Here is an 18,666-nt window from a genome sequence, read left to right on the forward strand (position 1 = left end):
TAGAGCTTTAACTAATTGAGAGACTAATTTACCCATTATAAAAATAAAGAGCAGTATTCCATACACTGACCTGTTGATCAAAATTTAGAGATCTATGTCAAGTGCTTTGCTCAAAGAAATGCTTAGCTTAACAGGAAATTTTAAGATAAGGTGCTGAAGTAGCAACACGACTAGTAGTAAATAACATTAACATTGTTATTAATTTTAACTTATTCTGGACCACAACCAACATCATAGTCATAGACACTGGCCAAATTTTCCAGACAGGAAATCATTTTGTATTCAGTGATTAGCAAGTGATTATGGAATAAAATAGAATTGACATAAAACTGTTACCTGTTTCCATATGTGACTTGGGGAATGCTTCCCAGTACCAAATAATAAGACAGGTATGGCTAATTTAGAGGTCTTATAGTACACATTCTGTTAACATGAGGCCCTGAAATATAGAAATCCATATGCTAACATAATCTCTTAATGGCATTTTTGATTTCTTGGTTCCTTAGAGTGTAAATGGCCGGATTTAGGAGAGGTGTGATGACTGCATAAAACACAGCCAGAAATTTGTCCACCCAGGTGATGCTGAGTGGCCACAGGTAGTAAAAATGCAAGGCCCAAAGAAGAGCACTACCACTGTGATGTGGGCAGTGCAGGTGGAGAGAGCCTTGAATGTCCCATCCTTAGAGCAAAGACAGATGGTAAACAGAATATGAGTAAGAGATTAGCAATAGAATGAAGCAAATGGTTGCCAGTACCCCACTGTCAACATTTATCCACATTTCTAGGATATAGGTGTCTATGCAGGCTAGCTTGGTCACCAATGGAATATCACAGAAAAAGCTAGCCAGTTCCCTGGGCCCACAGAAGGGCAGCTTTATAATCACAGTGAGTTGGCTTATTGAATGCACAAAGCCAATGATCCATGATGTCACCACGAACCCAATGTACATTTGTCTGTTCATGATGCTGGAATAATGGAGTGGCTTGCAGATGGCCACATAACGGTCATAGGCCATTGACACAACCAGAAATATCTCACCCTCTCCAAAGAATGTCCAAAGAAAACCTGACACATGCAGCCTTCAAAGGAGACAGTCTTGTTTTCCTTGAGAAAGTCTGTGATCATTTTAGGGGTAGTGACTGAGGAAAGGCAGAAGTCAATAAACGAAAGATTGGCTAACAGAAAGTACATGGGAGAGTGGAGATGAGGTCAGCAATAATTAGGAACACGATGAAGATGTTGCCCAAAATGGTGATAAGATAAAGTGAAGAAAATATCACCAGGAGAAAGGCCTGGAGCTCCCATGAATTACAAAGCCCCAAAATAATAAATTTAGCCACCACAGACTGGTTTACTTCTTCAGTTTTGTCTAGTTTGTTCTAAATACACCTGAAGGAAAGACAGGAAATTCATTTTTCTGAATAACAGTATGTGAATCAAGAAGATTTCTTCTACATTGCTGATGGAAGTCTATACTAATATAATCAGTGTGGAAAAAAGTTTATCTTGTAAAGCTCAATATTGATGAATTCTGTGGTTCAGCAATTTCACTCCCATTTCTATACCCAAGATAAACTCTTGTATGTGTATGTAGAGAAATTTATAATAATTGCCATAAGCAAGACAATGGAATATTATTCAGAACTATAACAAATTACAGCTATAAAATGATATAGACGTATCTTAGACATAATACTGAAAGAAAAAAAAGTCCAAAATGGATCCACTCAGTACTATTTATATAAAGTAAAGAGCAATGGAAAAATAATGTATATTTTGCAGAAAAAATATAAATGATAAAACTCTGTACAGAAAGAGAAGATGTAAGACCTAAGTAACCTTAAGTGAAGGGAGGTGAAAGGTAGGCATAAGGATGAGCATATAACCAGTTGTATGTTACCAATTATCTAGATCTTGTATTAGGTCATGTTTCCATCAGTGTAATTTTATCATTAAATAAACAAGCAAACACAAAATGGGCATGGAAAAATAGTGAGAGTATGTTATGAATCAAGAATTATGATCAATTTGGGATTCCTGGCTGGCTCAGTTGATAGAGCAGGTGACTCTTGATCTCGGGGTTGTAAGTTCAAGCCCCATGTTGGGTGTAGAGATTACTTAACAATAAAAAAATCTTTAGAAAAAAAGAATTATGATCATTCAATAAATACTGTAGACCTGAGGTAAAGTGACATTTTTTTTTTTTTTTTTTTGGGACAGAGAGAGACAGAGCATGAACGGGGGAGGGGCAGAGAGAGAGGGAGACACAGAATCTGAAGCAGGCTCCAGGCTCCGAGCCGTCAGCCCCAGAGCCTGACGCGGGGCTCGAACTCACGGACCGCGAGATCGTGACCTGGCTGAAGTCGGACGCTTAACCGACTGCGCCACCCAGGCGCCCCATAGTGACATTTTTTAAAATGACATTGTTTAGGCGCTGTAAGTTAGAAAAATAGTTTCTATTTATAAATTTGAAAAACTGACACAATTTAATACATTATTGAAGGTTAATTTTTTAAAGTTATTTATTTTTGAGAGAGAGAGAGCGGAGGAGGAACAGAGGGAGGAGACAGAATCTCAAGCAGACCCTGCATTATCAGCGTGGAGCCGGACATGGGCCTCAAACTCACAAGCCATGAGATCATGACCTGAGCTGAAATCAAGAGTCATACCCTTAACTGACTGAGCCACCCAGACACCCCTGACTTAATTTTTTAATGAATAAATAGATGAATCAATCATTTTTTGAATCAATCATTTTTTGAATCAATCATTTTTAAAAAGAGATATTAATACTATTTTGACAAAATGACAAAACTTTTTAACTAATGAACATAGTTAAGTACAAGAGCAGATAAACTAATCAAATACAAGGTAGTTAAAAATCAGTTAAAGAATAAATGTTCTAGGCATAAAGAAAGGATAAATCATGAGCACTAGGAAGAAATATTCTCTGTTCATGAAATTCAAAGCTTATATAACCTGTAAGAAATTACTTATAGCCTGAAGTGTACCTCGGCCATCATGAAAGGTTTAGTTTTGAATATCGCACTTTAAAATGTGTATTAAAGCCATTTTGCCAGACGTGGTATGGGACCATTGAATATAAAATCTGGTGTTAGGTTTCTGATTCAAAACAAGATGGCTTCTGAGAAACTAAAATCTGGAAATCTCTGGGTGGACTAAAATAATCCAAAGTTTATAATTAACCCTGGGAGAGAGATATGCATCAAGTTACTTGAGGAAAAGAGGTTTTTTTTGTGTGTGTTACAAATGGGAGTTTCAGAGTTAGGTAAATTCCATCATTTCCAACATATCCACAGGAAGCTATTTCCATTCAGTCTCATTTGCTTTAGCCTGAGAAACCATGATTTTTGAAATCTGTTCTTTCTAACAATCTTTGGCAGATAGTTCTTTCCAAACTATCTCTTGTAATACCAGGGTAAATGGAAAATATAAATTAATTATATTTCTTATCAACAAGTTAGAGAAACTTTAAGTTTTCCTTTAAACTAGTCATTTTGCTGCGTAAATTATTTTAAAGATCTAATAAACCTATAAAACTGGACAAGAGATTCATATTCTTTCTCTCTCTTTCCCTTTTTCCTTTTCTCTCTTCTCAGTTTCCTTTCTCCTTATTTTTTTCCCATATCCTTCTGATTGTTCCCTGACCTTCTCTCTTTCAAAAATTTCTTGATCTGAAGGGCTTTGCTACAATGGATCAATTATCTCCAGCAGCCCCTACTAGTTTATGATGACTGGTGTTCACAGTCCTCTATCAAAGCTGGAAACCAGCTATACAGTATTTTTTTCATTTTTTCTTTTTCTATATAATTCAGAGCTGTAATAAACACTTTTAACCATTGTTTCATAATCATGATAATAATCATACTTATTTTATTGCTGAAAAGATGAGTTAAAAGGTAAATGCCCAAAAGGAACACGGTTAATAGTCTATTTGGAGTTAGCTTCTGGAAAGAATGTTGGTTTGGAGAAAAGTTCAGTTTGGCTGAGAACTATGATTTCTATGAATCAAAAATAATAAAACTCTTCATAAGATTGCATGTCCAATGAAGAGGTAATTGACATAAGAAGAAATATAAATGGTCAGTAGATCTATGAAAAGTATTCTCTGTATCCATAATAATTCTATTATTTTTCTTGGCACTAACTGCTTCTGGTTTCCTCTAATTTAGTCTGTTATTCTCACTGTTGTCTATTATAAAATTGTTGATGTTGTTTAAATCCACAAGAGTTACCAGATACCAGCAATAAAAATAAGGACAGAGTTATAAAGTACTAGATATAGGAGGGCCTTCTAATTTTCTAGTGTGGTCAACAAGAATTTATTGAATTTATTTTTACTATGTACTCTGATCACTTTTGGACACTATAGATGAAAAAATAGGTTCTGTAGGTTATACTAAAGAAGTAAAAGCCTATGCCTGCTTGCTCACCTAATACTTGCTTTAAAAGTTGTTAACATTATTTTAGTTGAATTACAAAAGACAAAATATTACTACTAAATTAACTATATTAATAGTCATATTAATAACACTGTTATAATTTATTTTCAATCATGTCCTAGGTGGGAGAATTAAATCTTGATTCCAAGGGTATAATAGTAAAATCAAATGACTTAAAGCAGAACTCCCCAAAGAGAATCAAAACTTAGGATGGGGTGCGGGGGGGAAGGAAAAAGGAAGAAAGGAAGGAAGGAAAGAAAGAAAAGGAAGAAGAAAGAAAGAAAGAAAGAAAGAAAGAAAGAAAGAAAGAAAGAAAGAAAAGGAAGGAAAGAGGGAAGGAAGGAAGGAAATTAGACAATACCTATTTTTTTGTTTTGAACTATGAATTTTAGGGCCATGTAAAAACTAAGTCTCCCTGTTTCTTTCTGTGTCTGCCTGCTCTCTCTATCTCTCTGAATACCCACTATATTTTCACCTACATTGTCTAACTTAATCTCTACAATAACCCCATGAAATAGGTCCTGAGGTTGGTCCCCATTTGTAACCTGTTGGAAGTCTCAGAACAGAGAAATAGTGTGGCTGGGGTGGGGAGTGGGATGCACACCCAATGTTTGTGACTCCAGTGCTTTCTCCTTCTTTGGTATCATTCCACATTTCCTACTCTTCATTTCCAAAAGCATAATTCCATTCTCATGGTAACTATTGACTGTTACAACTTTTGAGAGATTTCATTCCATATTTTCTATCAGGATTTTTCCTGAGCTAAATTATTAACAGTCCATTTTTCCATGTTTGGAAATTTCTGTTATTTATGCCTACATACCTGTGCCTGGAACATAATCCAGAAAAAACTGTAGCCCCTGATGACTGTGGTGCTGTGAGAACCCAAATACTTCCTCAACCAGGGCATTTAGGGAGCTGTCAGACTGAATAGCAGGTGTTCTTTATGATGCTGTATGGAGTCCAGAAGTCCCAAATGTAGCTAGGAGAAGAAACCCTTGATATTTCTGGAAACTGCAAAAATTCCAAGCCATCCCAATTTGTATTAATGGAAATATAGTGTTAAAACATTGTAAAATTTTCTTAAATGTGATAGAGTAAGGGAATTAAGGGAGTAGTTAAGAAATTTAGAGAGTATAGACTGTACCTTCCTATCAGAGAGACCCCATATTTGACCATATTTTTTCCCATGGATAAAGTATTGTCTATATTCTAACTAGAATCTGAAATAAACTCATATTGCAGCAAAACAAATAATCCATTTTCTGTTGTGACCAGTATCCATGTGAGAGTGTGAGGTATATATTCATTGTAGAGACTACCTTCTGGGGTAGGAAAATTTCACTTACCCAAGCTATCTATGCTCCTTTGGGACCTCTTAATTTCTGAGTTCCTCTGAATTGAGAAAATCACTTGAAAGTGTACCTTTTGCTAAAATCAAAGACAGACCTGGTCAGTGCAATTAATTATAAAAGTTCCACTGATAGAAGTCAAGCACAGTTTTAAAACATTTCTTTGGCTAACTTTTTAATTTAATAATTATATTATTTTAAAACGAAATTGCTATTTCTAGTCCCTTCAGGAGCCAGATGACTTAGGTGAGTGGTCAGAGAAGACCAGTCAAGACAAATGAGCTGGTTGCCGATATACTCCACCTGTGTATATGACAGAACAGCCAGCCTTGAATTGCTGGTTTTGTGGGGTTTCAATGGAGGGTAGAAAAACATTTTGAAGTCTCGAGAATTTCTGTGGTTACATGACCAAAGTTCTGGGTTTATATTGGGTGAAAGTCAACATTATTAATATTCTTTTAGGTAACAAAACAATAATGGAAGCCTACCTTTTTATTTTCACTTACAAAGTATTACATAAATCAAGTATTATTGATCAGAATGCAATGCTTTAGAGGTCTGAGAAGGAAATATGATAATATGTCTCTATCTGCCTTTTCTTGTTACTTTTGTTTAACCACACACACACAAGTCTGTTCACGTTTTTGGTGGTTGTTTCAGTTTCCTTTTAATTCAATTACACAATTATGTGTACACATATCCACATATTTTTGGGAGGAGTCTTGTTTGTTTTTGAATAGATAAGATATAGAAATGTACTTTAATTTGTTTAAAATTTATTTAAAATTAATTTATGCTTAAGTATCTTTCTTTCAATGGTGATTACTACTCTTAGAAAAACAAAGAGAAACCTTATTTAAAACATATTTCATTTTTTGTTCAAAAGTAAAGACATATTTATATTTTTTAATTTTTAAAAAATGTTTATTTATTTAGAGAGAGAGAGATAGAGAGAGTAAGCAGGGGAGGAGCAGAGACAGAGGGAGACAGAGAATCCCAAGCAGATTCTGTACTGTCAGCATGGAGGCTGATGCAAGTCTCGAACTTATGAACTGAACTGTGAGATCATGATCTGAGCTGCAGTCAAGAGTCTGACACTTAACTGAATGAGCCACCCACATGCTCAGGTAAAGGTATATTTTTAAAATGTTCTCTTCACAGTTTAAGGATGGATGCTTAGGGTTTAGAAAGCTAATGTAGAAAAACAATGAGGCATAAGGATGGGATTGCTGGGCTTGACATTAACTATGTGGATAGTGTCAGTGATGTGAATCCACTAGTCAGCTTGGCTAAAGATCAGGCAAAGGAAGGTGGTATCTCAAGACATAGCCTAGAAACATCACTACGTTAAAGTATAGATGGTTATGTTTAAGGAATGGAAACCACATGTAAACTAGTAAATAAACCAGTTATTGCATTGTGTGAACATTCTAGACAGTCTGGAGAATACAAACATTTTAAATTATGGCAACTACACTAAAATAACATTGAATATGTAGTGAAGCAGCGTTATATACCTTCACCTCAACCCCACGTTAGCTCATCAGGAAGAAGTGGCTGTGATGCAGTGTATTGCAAACACATTCTGTTGTTTATTTCCTTCTCTTCTCTTGGTTAGAGAACATTTGCTAAATAGGCATTTCACTAGTCCTGACTGGTGGGGGACTCTACACAAGTTCCAAGCATTTACCAAGTATAGACTTCATAATCACTATCCCTGTGTCTGGTACATTCTATGTAGGTATTCTAGGGAGTAAATGAGTCCTAAATTTCAGCTCCACCAAGGAAGAAGAAACCATGGTAGAGAAGTGGGTCAATGTGTTCAACTGAGAGAGGTTTTAAGATTGTTATTCTTTGAGGGAGAATGGAGTAGTTACCTAATTAGATCTTGCTCACTTATCCCTAGGTAAAACTAAAAGAGTGAAAAGTCTCAGAGACTTCACCTAAGATGAGCATTTATGTAGCAAAGGGCACTTAGATATATCATCTTCCTAAAGTGGGTCCAATCAGGCAGAGGGAAGTAATTTTAAAGGACTGAGAAAAATGTAATTGTGATAAAGGATGAGAGCAATACCTCTTGCTTATATTAATATATTCACTTACCAGGGATTTTTATTTTATTTTATTATTTTATTATTTTATTTTATTTTATATTTTATTTTATTTTGAGAGAGAGAGAGTGAGAATGTGAGAGAGAGAGAGAGAGAGAGAGAGAGAGAGAGAGAGAGAGAGAGAGAATCTTAATCTCCAAGCTCAGTGTGGAGCTCGACAAGGGGCTTGATGTGGGGCTTGACATAGGGCTCAATCCCATGACCCAGGGATAATGACCTGAGCCAAAATTAAGAGTTGGATGCTCAACTGACTGAGCCACTCAGGTGCCCTGATTTACCAGGGATTTTAATCACTTATCAATCAATCATCCTGGACATTAGCAAGTCACTTTGGGAACCATATTATATTGTACATCATAATCCTAAAGCACGTGTCAACATCCACAGCTGACTAAGGTTTTTACTAGAATGTTTGCTGGCCAATAGATCAGCCACGCTGTATGAGAGTGATTATGAAACCTTGAATAAGTGCCTGGTAGAAGTAAGCAGAGAACCCACAACAGCATAAGCTCAGGTATGAGAGTTAAAACACATGCACACAACTCAAAAAGACTCAAAACTTGGAGGCATCTGGGTAGCTCAGTCGGTTAAGCATTTGACTTTGGCTTGGGTCATTGTCTCATGGTTTGTGGGTTTGAGCCCCATGTAGGGCTCTGTGCTGACAGCTCAGAGCCTGAAGTCTACTTCAGACTCTGTCTCCCCTTCTCTCTCTGCCCATCCCCCACTGTTTCTCTCCCTCTCTCTCTCTCTCTCAAAAAAAAAAAAAAAAAAAAGAAAGAAAGAAAAGAAAAGAAAAGAAAAAAGACTGAGGGCGCCTGGGTGCTCAGTCAAGCCTTTCACTTCGGCTCAGGTCATGATCTCATGGTCCATGGATTTAAGCCCCACATTGGGCTCTGTGCCGGCAATGTGGAGCCTGCATGGGATTCTCCCTCTTTCTCCTTCTTTTTCTGCCCCTCCCCTGCTCATGCTGTCTCTCTGAAAATAAATAAACTTAAAAAAAAAGTCTCAGAACAATTCCTATTGGATTTACACTATTCACTAATGTTTAAGGGGGAGGAAGGAGGTAAAGTTTAAATAACGATGTCTGGAAATGAGTTGTTGCCAACTTAAAAAGGGATACATGTGTATATATCACAGGGGATGTTAGGAAAAAGACATAGACATTCATTTCTTAAATTAGAATTCTGTATTATGTTAGGAAGGGCCATTCTAAGACCACTGACTCAAAAATAATTGTAATTTGGAGTTAAGTAATTATTACACAAAAAGGAATTTACTTACTTAGTAGTAGGTAGACTTGTTGAATGTTGGCCTGGATCTTCTCCAAGACTGAGCAATAGATTAGTGTCACTGAGGTCTCTGATCAGCAGACTGCTCATAATTTTGTTTGTGTTGACCACCTGAATTCAAATGGGCTTCTATGAAATAATAGGGGGGCAATTAAATTCTGTTCTTTTATTTGACTTTATTATTTTTTACATCAACTGCTTGTTTGAAGAAAAAGTAGTAAATATTAAGGCAACTTAAACTGAGTTGTTTTTCTAAGTTGTTTTCTCACCAATATTTGAAAAATACCTTTTTTTTTTTTGTCTTGAGTAGTTTGGATAGACAACTAGATTAAAAATTCCAATGGCTTTTAACTTGTACTTCTGTATTTCTCCAGCTGCTAGGCAATGGGGCTCCTAATCCATTACAATGAAAAAAATACTGAAAGACCCAGACTGATTAATATAATTATAAATAAGACCAAGACATCTATGAGCTAAGAATTGTTGTGCGCAGGTAATGAGGAGGGAAGAATTAAGCGGTGTAGTTATGGATGTGTTCCACTTCCTACATTTTTTTTCAAGTGTCAATCTATTAATCATTCAGATGTTCACCAGCCAGAACACTGGGCCTGGATAAGCCACTTTTCCTTTCTGTCACCTAATGACACAAATGTGACACAAAAGCAGCCACACCTGCGATGCCTCTTGGTGCAGTGTATTTGGAAGATTGAACAATTCAAGTTTTATTTCCCTGTGGATGAAGGATCAACAGGCCCTGACTTAGGATATTGCACAGAAAGGCCTGAATCTGCAAAACATTTATACTTCAGGGTGAACTTATTCTAACACCAATGTGTTAACTTATCTGAGACCCCAGGATGCTCATCCAGGCACTGAGTTTCCAGCAGGCAAACTCTCAGCAGGAAGGCCACCTTATTCCTCCTCCCTCTGCCTTTCTAGCATAGGAGGTGCACCTGCAGCATCTTGAGTCAGGCCGGGTCGTGTCCAGCGTGGGGCCAAAAGTGGGGCTTGAAATCACAACCCGAGGTCAAGACCTGAACTGAGATCTTGGATCTCAGATCTCGGAGATCTTGGATGCTCAGCCAACTGAGCCACCCAGGCGCCCCCACTTCCTACATTTTTAACAGTATTATTTTGATGATATCCTCATAAGCTCCTAAGAGATAACATTTTTTGTGTTGTTAAGGATTATTTTACTTCTATCTTCAACTTCTTTCCATCCAGATATAGAAGCCTGGGACATATAAGGTTATGATTTCTCTAACCTACTGTTTTCAAAACAAAGTTTTGTTTGGTGGAATCCCACCTGCTTGGTGCCTATTAGTTTCTAGCCCATCATTTTCTAGCAGTCTACTCAAGGAAGAGACTGAGTTAAGACTGTATCTTATAAGAAGTACTAGATGTAAATATATGTAGTGTAGATCCCTTACCTTAAAGAAGGTGCTATTAGATTGGTAAGTCAACAGTGGTAAGACACTGAACAGCAGACGGTGGTATACAATTAAGGACTACAAATTTCAAAGGATTAAAGGTCAACGTGGGCAGCACAGATTGGTGAAAGTACTATGGGATATGGCTAATTTGATTGAATGATAGACTCTCCAAAGATACCGAGAGTAAGGAATGTAATATGTGAAAGAGGACAGTGAATGGTATAAACCGGGAAGCCCAGGCTTTAAAGACAGGCAAAAGTAGCCTGAAACTTGGCACTGTCACTTGTGAACTATGCGAACTTAGCCAAGTTACAAACTCTGAGCCTCATATTCTTTTATCTAAAATGGGATTCTTGTATTACCTTAATTTTTTTTTGTATATTTCTGGACAGTATCCAAGCAAACTAGCTCAGGTAAACAAATAAATGCATAATATGTAAAATGGTGATAGTAGTGGACCCGATTTAGTTTATACAACACATCAGTATTCACTCTTGCCTTCCTTGCTTTCTTTCTAGCCCCAGTATCCATAAAATGATTGTCTTTGCCTCTGCTAACAACCAGGGGCCCAATATGGTTGCTTCTATAGATCCCTGATATCTCTCAGGCATGATAAGACATTGTTCTGTCTCCTTCTCAGACAAGAACTTAGAGTTTTGAGGGAAAATCAGATAGCAAACAAATACTTATGTAAATAAATAAATAAATAAATAAATAAATAAATAACTGAAAGCTGTACATAACTTCTGTGGAAGAAAAGGTATATAGTGCTGTGAGAGAGTGAAAGAGGAAATAATTTTTTATTAGTTAATTTTTTTATTTGACTATAGTTGACACATAATATTACATTAGTTTCATATGTACAACATAGTGATTCACTTTCTCTTTATATCATGCTATGATATAAAGCACACAAGTGTAGCCACCATCTGTCACCATACAACATTGTAGTATATACCATTGACTATATTCCCTAAGCTGTGCCTTTATTCCCATTACATTCATTCAATAAGTGGAAGCCTATATCTCCTATTCCCCTTCCCCCATTTTGCCTGCCTTCTCCCAGCAACTATCAGTTTGTTCTCTGTATTTATAGGTTCATTCTGCTTTCTGTTTATTTACTTGTTTTGTTTTTTTAGATTTCATGTTATAAGTGAAGTCATATGGTATTTATCTTTCTCAGACTTATTTCACTTAACAAAATACCTTCCAGGTCAAACAAAATCAAAGTCATCACAAATGGCAAGATCTCATTCTTTCTTTGGCTGAGTAATATTCCATTATTAGATAGATAGATAGATACAGATATAGATATAGATATATACCACATCATCTTTATCCATTTGTCTATTGATGGACATTTAGGTTGCTCCATATCTGGGCTATTGTAAATAATGCTGTGATAAACATGGGAATGCAGGGGCGCCTGGGTGGCTCAGTTGGTTAAGCATTTGACTTCAGCTCAGGTCACGATCTCGCGGTCTGTGAGTTCAAGCCCTGCGTCGGGCTCTGGGCTGATGGCTCAGAGCCTGGAGCCTGCTTCCGATTCTGTGTCTCCCTCTCTCTCTGCCCCTCCCCTGCTCATGCTCTGTCTCTCAAGTAAATAAACGTAAAAAAAAAACCAAACATGGGAGTGCATATATCTTTTTGAAAAGGTGTTTTCATTTCTTTGGGTAAATACCCAGTAGTGGAAAAATGGAATCATATGGTGTTTCTATTTTTAATTTTTTGAGGAACCTCCTTAGTGGTTGTACCAATTTACAGTCCTACCAATAGTGTTTGGGGGTTCCTTTTTCTCTTCGTCATTGCCAACACGTGTTATTTCTTGTCTTTTTATTGTAGCTATTCTGACAGCTATGAGGTAATATCTCATTGAGGTTTTGATTTGCATTTCCCTGATGATTAATGATGTTGAGTATCTTTTCATGTGTCTGTTGTCCATCTTATGTCTCCTGTGGAGTAATGTCTATTCAGGTCCTCTGCCCATATTTTAAATGGGGTATTTGTTTGTTTGTTTGTTTTTTGGTGTTGTATGAGTTCTTTACATATTTTTATATTAATCCTTTACTGGATATATTATTTGCAAATATATTCTCCTATTCAGTAAGTTGTCTTTTGTTTTGTTGATGGTTTCCTACACGGTGCAAAAGCTTTTTATTTTGGTATAGTCCCAATAGTGTATTTTTGCTTTTGTTTCTTTGTCTGTGGAGACATATCTAGAAAAACGTGGCTATGGGTAGTGTCAGGAATTATTGTCTGTGTTCCCTTCCAGGATTTTTATGGCTTCAGATCTCACATTTAGGTCTTTAATCCATGCAGAATTTATTTTTGTACAGGGTGTAATAAAGTGATCCCCAGTTTTATTTTTTTGCATGTAGGTGGCTAGTTTTCCCAGCGCCATTTGTTGAAGAAACTCTCCATTTTTCTTTAATCCATATTAAAAGTAGCTCTTGTGATTGGTGTATTGCAGGAGGTGAGGTTTAACGCATAATTTGTGTTGCTGCAGAGATACCACACGTTTGGTTCTTCCTCCCCCCACAGAAGCCCCTAGGTATCTCCTCCCTTCAGGGCATCTTGATACATAGCCCCATTTCATATGCTATCAATCCCTTTTTCTTCCCCTGGGTGCCACTCCTGAGCACACATGACCCACAGTGTATAAGTGCACATGGTTTGGAACATAAGCATCTTCAAAATTCATTTTTTGAGAGGGAATGTTAGGGTCACGAGCCAGCTGGGTCCCCTGCAGTGCGCATCCTTATCCACATGTGAACCTCTGTCGGGACTGTGACCTGGGAGGAGTCTGCTCTTCTGTGTCACCAAGCACTTGGAGCATGTACGTGCCAGTGTAGATGAGCAACTGTCTGGTCACCTGGGTGGTGTGGCACAGGACCTGCAGCTGGCTCCTCAGCAAGGCCTTGACTCCTATACACCAGATGTTGTAGGACACCGAACATATCTCATACATGGTGGTCTTGATGTTGCATATTTTTGCCTCCTTTGTCATAGACTGATTGGCCATACAAGTGTGGGTTTGTTCTAGACTTTCTGTTCTGTTCCAGTGATCTATGTATCTGTTTTTGTATTGTGGCTTTTTAAGGTTTATTTATTTATTTTTAGAGAGAGAGACAGACAGAGAGGAAGAGAGAGAGAGTGTGTGTGCACAAGTTGGGGAGGGGCAGAGAGAGAGGGAGAGGGAATCCTAAGCAGGCTCCACACTGTCAGCACAGAGCCCAACACAGGGCTCGATCCCACTAACAGTGAGATCATGACCTGAGACCTTGGTGATTAAATCAAGAGTTGGCCTCTTAACTGAACCACCCAGGTGCTCCAGTACCATACTGTTTTGATTATTACAGCTTTGCAATGTATCTTGAAATCTGGGATTATGATACCTCCAGGTATCTTGTCTTCTTCAGGATTGCTTTGTTTATTTGTTTATTGTATTATTTATTCTAGTTTTGTGAATAATGCTGCTGATATTTTGATAGAGATTGCCTTGAATCTGTAGATTGCTTTGGGTGATATGAACATTTTAACAATATTAATTTTTCCAATACCTGAGCATGGAATAACTTTCCATTTTTCCATTTGTTTGTGTCATCTTCAGTGTCTTTCATCAATGTTTTATGGTTTTGGGGATAGAGGTCTTTCACCTCACTTAAGTTTATTCCTAGGTATTTTATTCTTCTGGTGCAACTGTAAATGGTGTTATTTTAAAAATTTCTGTTTTTCTCTTTCTGCTACATCATTAGTATACAGAAACACTACCATATTTTGGCTGTTAATTTTGTACCCTGCCACTTTACTGAATTCATTTATTACTTCTTGTAGTTTTTTTTTTTTTTTTTTTTTGGTGGAGTCCTTATGATTTTCTATGTATAGTGTGATGTCTTCTGCATATAGTGACAGTTTAACTTCTTCTTTACCCATATGGATGCTTCTGATTTCTTTTTCTTGTTTGATTATTGTGGCATAGCATATTCAGTGCTATGTCAGATGAAAGTGGTGAGAGTGGACATCCTTGTCTTGTTCCTGATCTTAGAGGAAAAGCTCTCTGTTTTTCACCATTGAGTATGATGTTAGCTATGGTTTTTCATATATAGCCTTTATTATGTGGAAGTATGTTTTCCCTAACCCCATCTGGTTGAGAGTTTTTATCATGAATGGACATTGAATTTTATCAAATGCTTCCCCCCCATCTAATGATAAGGCAATTTGATTTTTATCTTTTTTGTTTGTTGATGTCATTTATGATTGATGTGTGAATATTGAACCACCATTGCAGCCCAGAATAAATCTCACTGGATCATGGTGAATTATCTTTTTAATGCATTGCTATATACCATTTGCATTTTGTTGGGGATTTTTGCATCTGTGTTTATCAGGGCTACTGGCCTATAGTTTTCTTTTTTGTGTGGTATCTTTTTCTGGTTTTGGTCTCAGGGTAATTCTGGCCTCAATTGTGTCACAGACTCTGGGTCTAGATCTTTCTTGTCCAGCAAGAAAGTGGGATGCAGGATTAAAATGCAAGATATGTCCAGGAAAAGACAAGAGCCCCGAGTAAGGGTCCTTGCTCCATATTTATTAGGATCAGAAGGCTTACAAGCATGATGGATGTGCACAAAAAGACAATGAATCTGTGAACATTAACTCATGGGTGTGAGGGAAAGGGGGTTTTGAAGATATACAGTGTTAGGGGTTTAGGTCAATATAAAACAAAATCCTGGCTCAGGGCAGATGGATGTTAACTGCAGACAAGAGGCTCTGTGTCTGTTTATCTTAGCCAGCCTAGGGGATAAGACAAATAAAGCATGCTGCCTCAGGGTTAACAAGGCACCTTTCTTTTGCTAATTAGTTCCTCTCTGGGCAGCTTCACCCCCACAGTGGTCTATAGCCCTATTTACCTGTTTACCTAATTTGGTCCTTCCTTCCTGTGAAAGCAACTTTCTGCTGTTGTACTAAATTGGGAGGCGTATTCACCTTGAATACCTAACCTTGTATACTTCATATTGGGAGGCGTATTCACCTTGAATACCTAACCTTGTATACTTCATATACCTTTGTATTGGGGCGTATTCACCTTGAATACCTAACCTTGTATACTTCATATTGGGAGGCGTATTCACCTTGAATACCTAACCTTGTATACTTCATATACCTTTGTATTGGGGCCTTTGCCCCTTGTCTCTATCCTGGGGGCCTTTGCCCTGCCCTCTCTATCCTTATTTGCCTAATCTTGTTTACCCAAACTTGGGTGTGAGCATCCTATGGCTTTGTAATTCTTCATGCCTTGTTAACCCATTGGTGCAAGCCCAGGGAATTCCTAAACTTATTCCCAACTTCTGATTTTATATATGTGTGTGTGTGTGTGTGTGTGTGTGTATACACACACACACACACACACACACACACACACACACACGTATGTATGTATATATATGCCACAAGAAATAAAAGTGTTTTAAAATCAGGTTTATTTCAAAGCACCATAAAGAGCAAGAGAAACTACAATCTTGGGACAAAGCAATTATCAGACGCTGAGTCAGATATGACATATTTTGGAATTATTGTATAAAGAATTTAAAATAACTATAATTAATACATAAAGTGTTCTAATTGGAAAAGTAGACTATATGCAAAAACAGATTGGTAAGGTAAACAGAGAGATAGAAACTATATGAATCAAAAGGAAATGTTGGAAATCAAAAACACGGTAAGACAAATGAAGGATGCCTTTCATAGGCTCATCACTAGATTGGACATAACAAGGATGGAATCTTTGAGCTTGAAGATACATCAGTAGAAACTTCCCAAATTCAAATACTTGGAAGGAAAACAATGACAAAAATAATCATATATATTATTCAAGAATGGGGTACAATAATAAAAGGACATATGTATAATTGGAATAACAGAGGAAAAGAAAGAGGAAAAGGAGAAGAAATATTTGAAATAATAATGGCTTGAGAATTTTCCAAAAATAATGACAAACATGAAAAAAAAAGAAACAAGAAAAAAGTCTACACTTAGGCATATTATATTCAAACTGTAGAAAACAAAAGAGAAGATCTTGAAGGAATCCAAGGAGGGTAAACATTATTTATAGAGGAACAAGGATAAGAATTACATCAGACTTCTTGTCATAACCATGTTATGGTTGAAAGAGTGAAGTGAAATATTTACCATGTTAAAAAAATTAATCCAGATTTCTATGTTCAGCAAAACTATCCTCCAAAAGTGTAGGAGAAAAAAAAATGTTCTCAGAGAGAAATAACTCATTTTTCAAATAGACATAACATTCCTTAGTATGTATGCACCTAAAAACAGAGCATGAAAATACATGAGGCAAAACTTGAGATAAGTCCAATGAGAAATAGACAGATCCACGATTATAGTTGGAAACTTCAAGTCTCTCTTTTCAGTAACTGATACATCCAGAAGGCAGAAATTCAGTAAGCACATGGTTGCTCTCAAAGGAACCATCAATCAGCTTGATCTAATTATATTTATAGATCACTTCATCCAACAATAACAGAATATACATTCTTTTCCAGTTCACATGGAATGTTCAGCAAGATAGATCACTTTCTGGGTCATAAAACACACCTTAAAAAATTTGAAAGAGTAGAAATCAGACAAAGTATGTTCTCAAATCACATTGGAATGAAACTAAAAATCAATAACAAAGATAGCTGGAACATTCTAATATATTTGGAGATTAAGCCATACAATTCTAAATAGCACATGGATCAAAGAAGAAGTCTTAAAAGATATTAAAAATGTTTTTTTTTAATTTTTTAAAATCTATCTTTATTTTTGAGAGAGAGACAACAGAATGCAAGCAGGGAAGGAACAGAGAGAAAGGGAGACACAGAATCCGAAGCAGGCTCCAGGCTCTGAGCTGTCAGCAGAGAGCCTAAGGCAGGGCTCAAACTCACAAAACAGTGAGGTCATGACCTGAGCCAAAGCTGGATACTTAACCGACTGAGCCACCCAGGAGCCCCTAAAAATGTTTTTAACCACATGGAAATTAAACTACAATTTATCAAAATGTGTGGGACACAGTGAAAAAAGTACTTAGAGGGGAATTTATAGCATTGAATTCATATATTAGAAAAGATGAAAGATCTAAACTCAGTACTTTAAGCTTACATGTTAGGAAACTGAAAAAAGAACAAGTTAAGCCTAAAGCGAATGAAAAAAAGACATAAATATTTGAGCAGAAATCAATAAAATTTAAAACAAAATAGAAAAAACCAACAACATTAAAAAGGTAGTTTTTTGAGCAAATCAATGAAAGTAATAAACTTCTAGCCTGGCAACCAAAAGAAAGAGAGAGAAGACACAAATACCAATATTAGAAATAAAAGAAGAGTCATTACTAATGATTCCATGAATACTAAAAGAATAATAAGGAGATATTTTTTAACAACCTTAAGCCCACAAATTTGATACCTTAGATGAAATACATCAGTTAATTCCTTGAAAGACACAAACTACCAAAACTTACCTAATAGAGAAATAGATAATATGATAGGCTTATCTGTAATAAAAAAATGAGTCAATAATTAATAACCTTCAAAAAATGCAACTTGCCCAATTCATTTCACTGGTGAATTTGCCAAACATTTATAGAATAAATGATACTAATTATCTACCATTTCTTCCAAAAATAAAAAGCAAAGGGAATGCTTTCTAGCATTATTCTTTGTTTTAAGAAAAAAGTTTATTTATTTATATTGAGAGAGTGAGAGAGAGAGGATGAGTGGGAGAGGGACAGAGAGAGAGGGAGAGAGAATTCCAAGCAGACTTGGCACTGACAGTGCATAGCCCAATGCGGGGCTCAAACTCACGAACGGTGAGATCATGACCTGAGATGAGATGAAGAGTCTGAGACTTAACTGACTGAGCCATCCAAGTGCCCCTTCTAGTATTATTCTTAATCAGATGTTGACATTATGAGAAAGAAAAACTGGAGACCAGTATCTTTCATGAACACACATGAAAAATCCCT

General features: G+C 36.6%; 1 non-coding gene and 1 pseudogene across 1 annotated transcript; both read right to left on the bottom strand.

Annotated features, from left to right (window-relative positions):
- Positions 1–461: 461 nt before the first annotated feature.
- Positions 462–5,374, bottom strand: LOC107180140 (annotated as a pseudogene).
- Positions 5,375–9,775: 4,401 nt separating this feature from the next.
- On the bottom strand, positions 9,776–9,910 carry LOC122239981. Its single transcript, XR_006219366.1, has one exon. It is a non-coding gene; the product is annotated as a small nucleolar RNA SNORA17 (small nucleolar RNA).
- Positions 9,911–18,666: the final 8,756 nt, after the last annotated feature.

The sequence above is a fragment of the Panthera tigris genome, chromosome B3 (assembly GCF_018350195.1).
Source record: "Panthera tigris isolate Pti1 chromosome B3, P.tigris_Pti1_mat1.1, whole genome shotgun sequence".
Taxonomy (NCBI): Eukaryota; Metazoa; Chordata; class Mammalia; order Carnivora; family Felidae; genus Panthera; species Panthera tigris.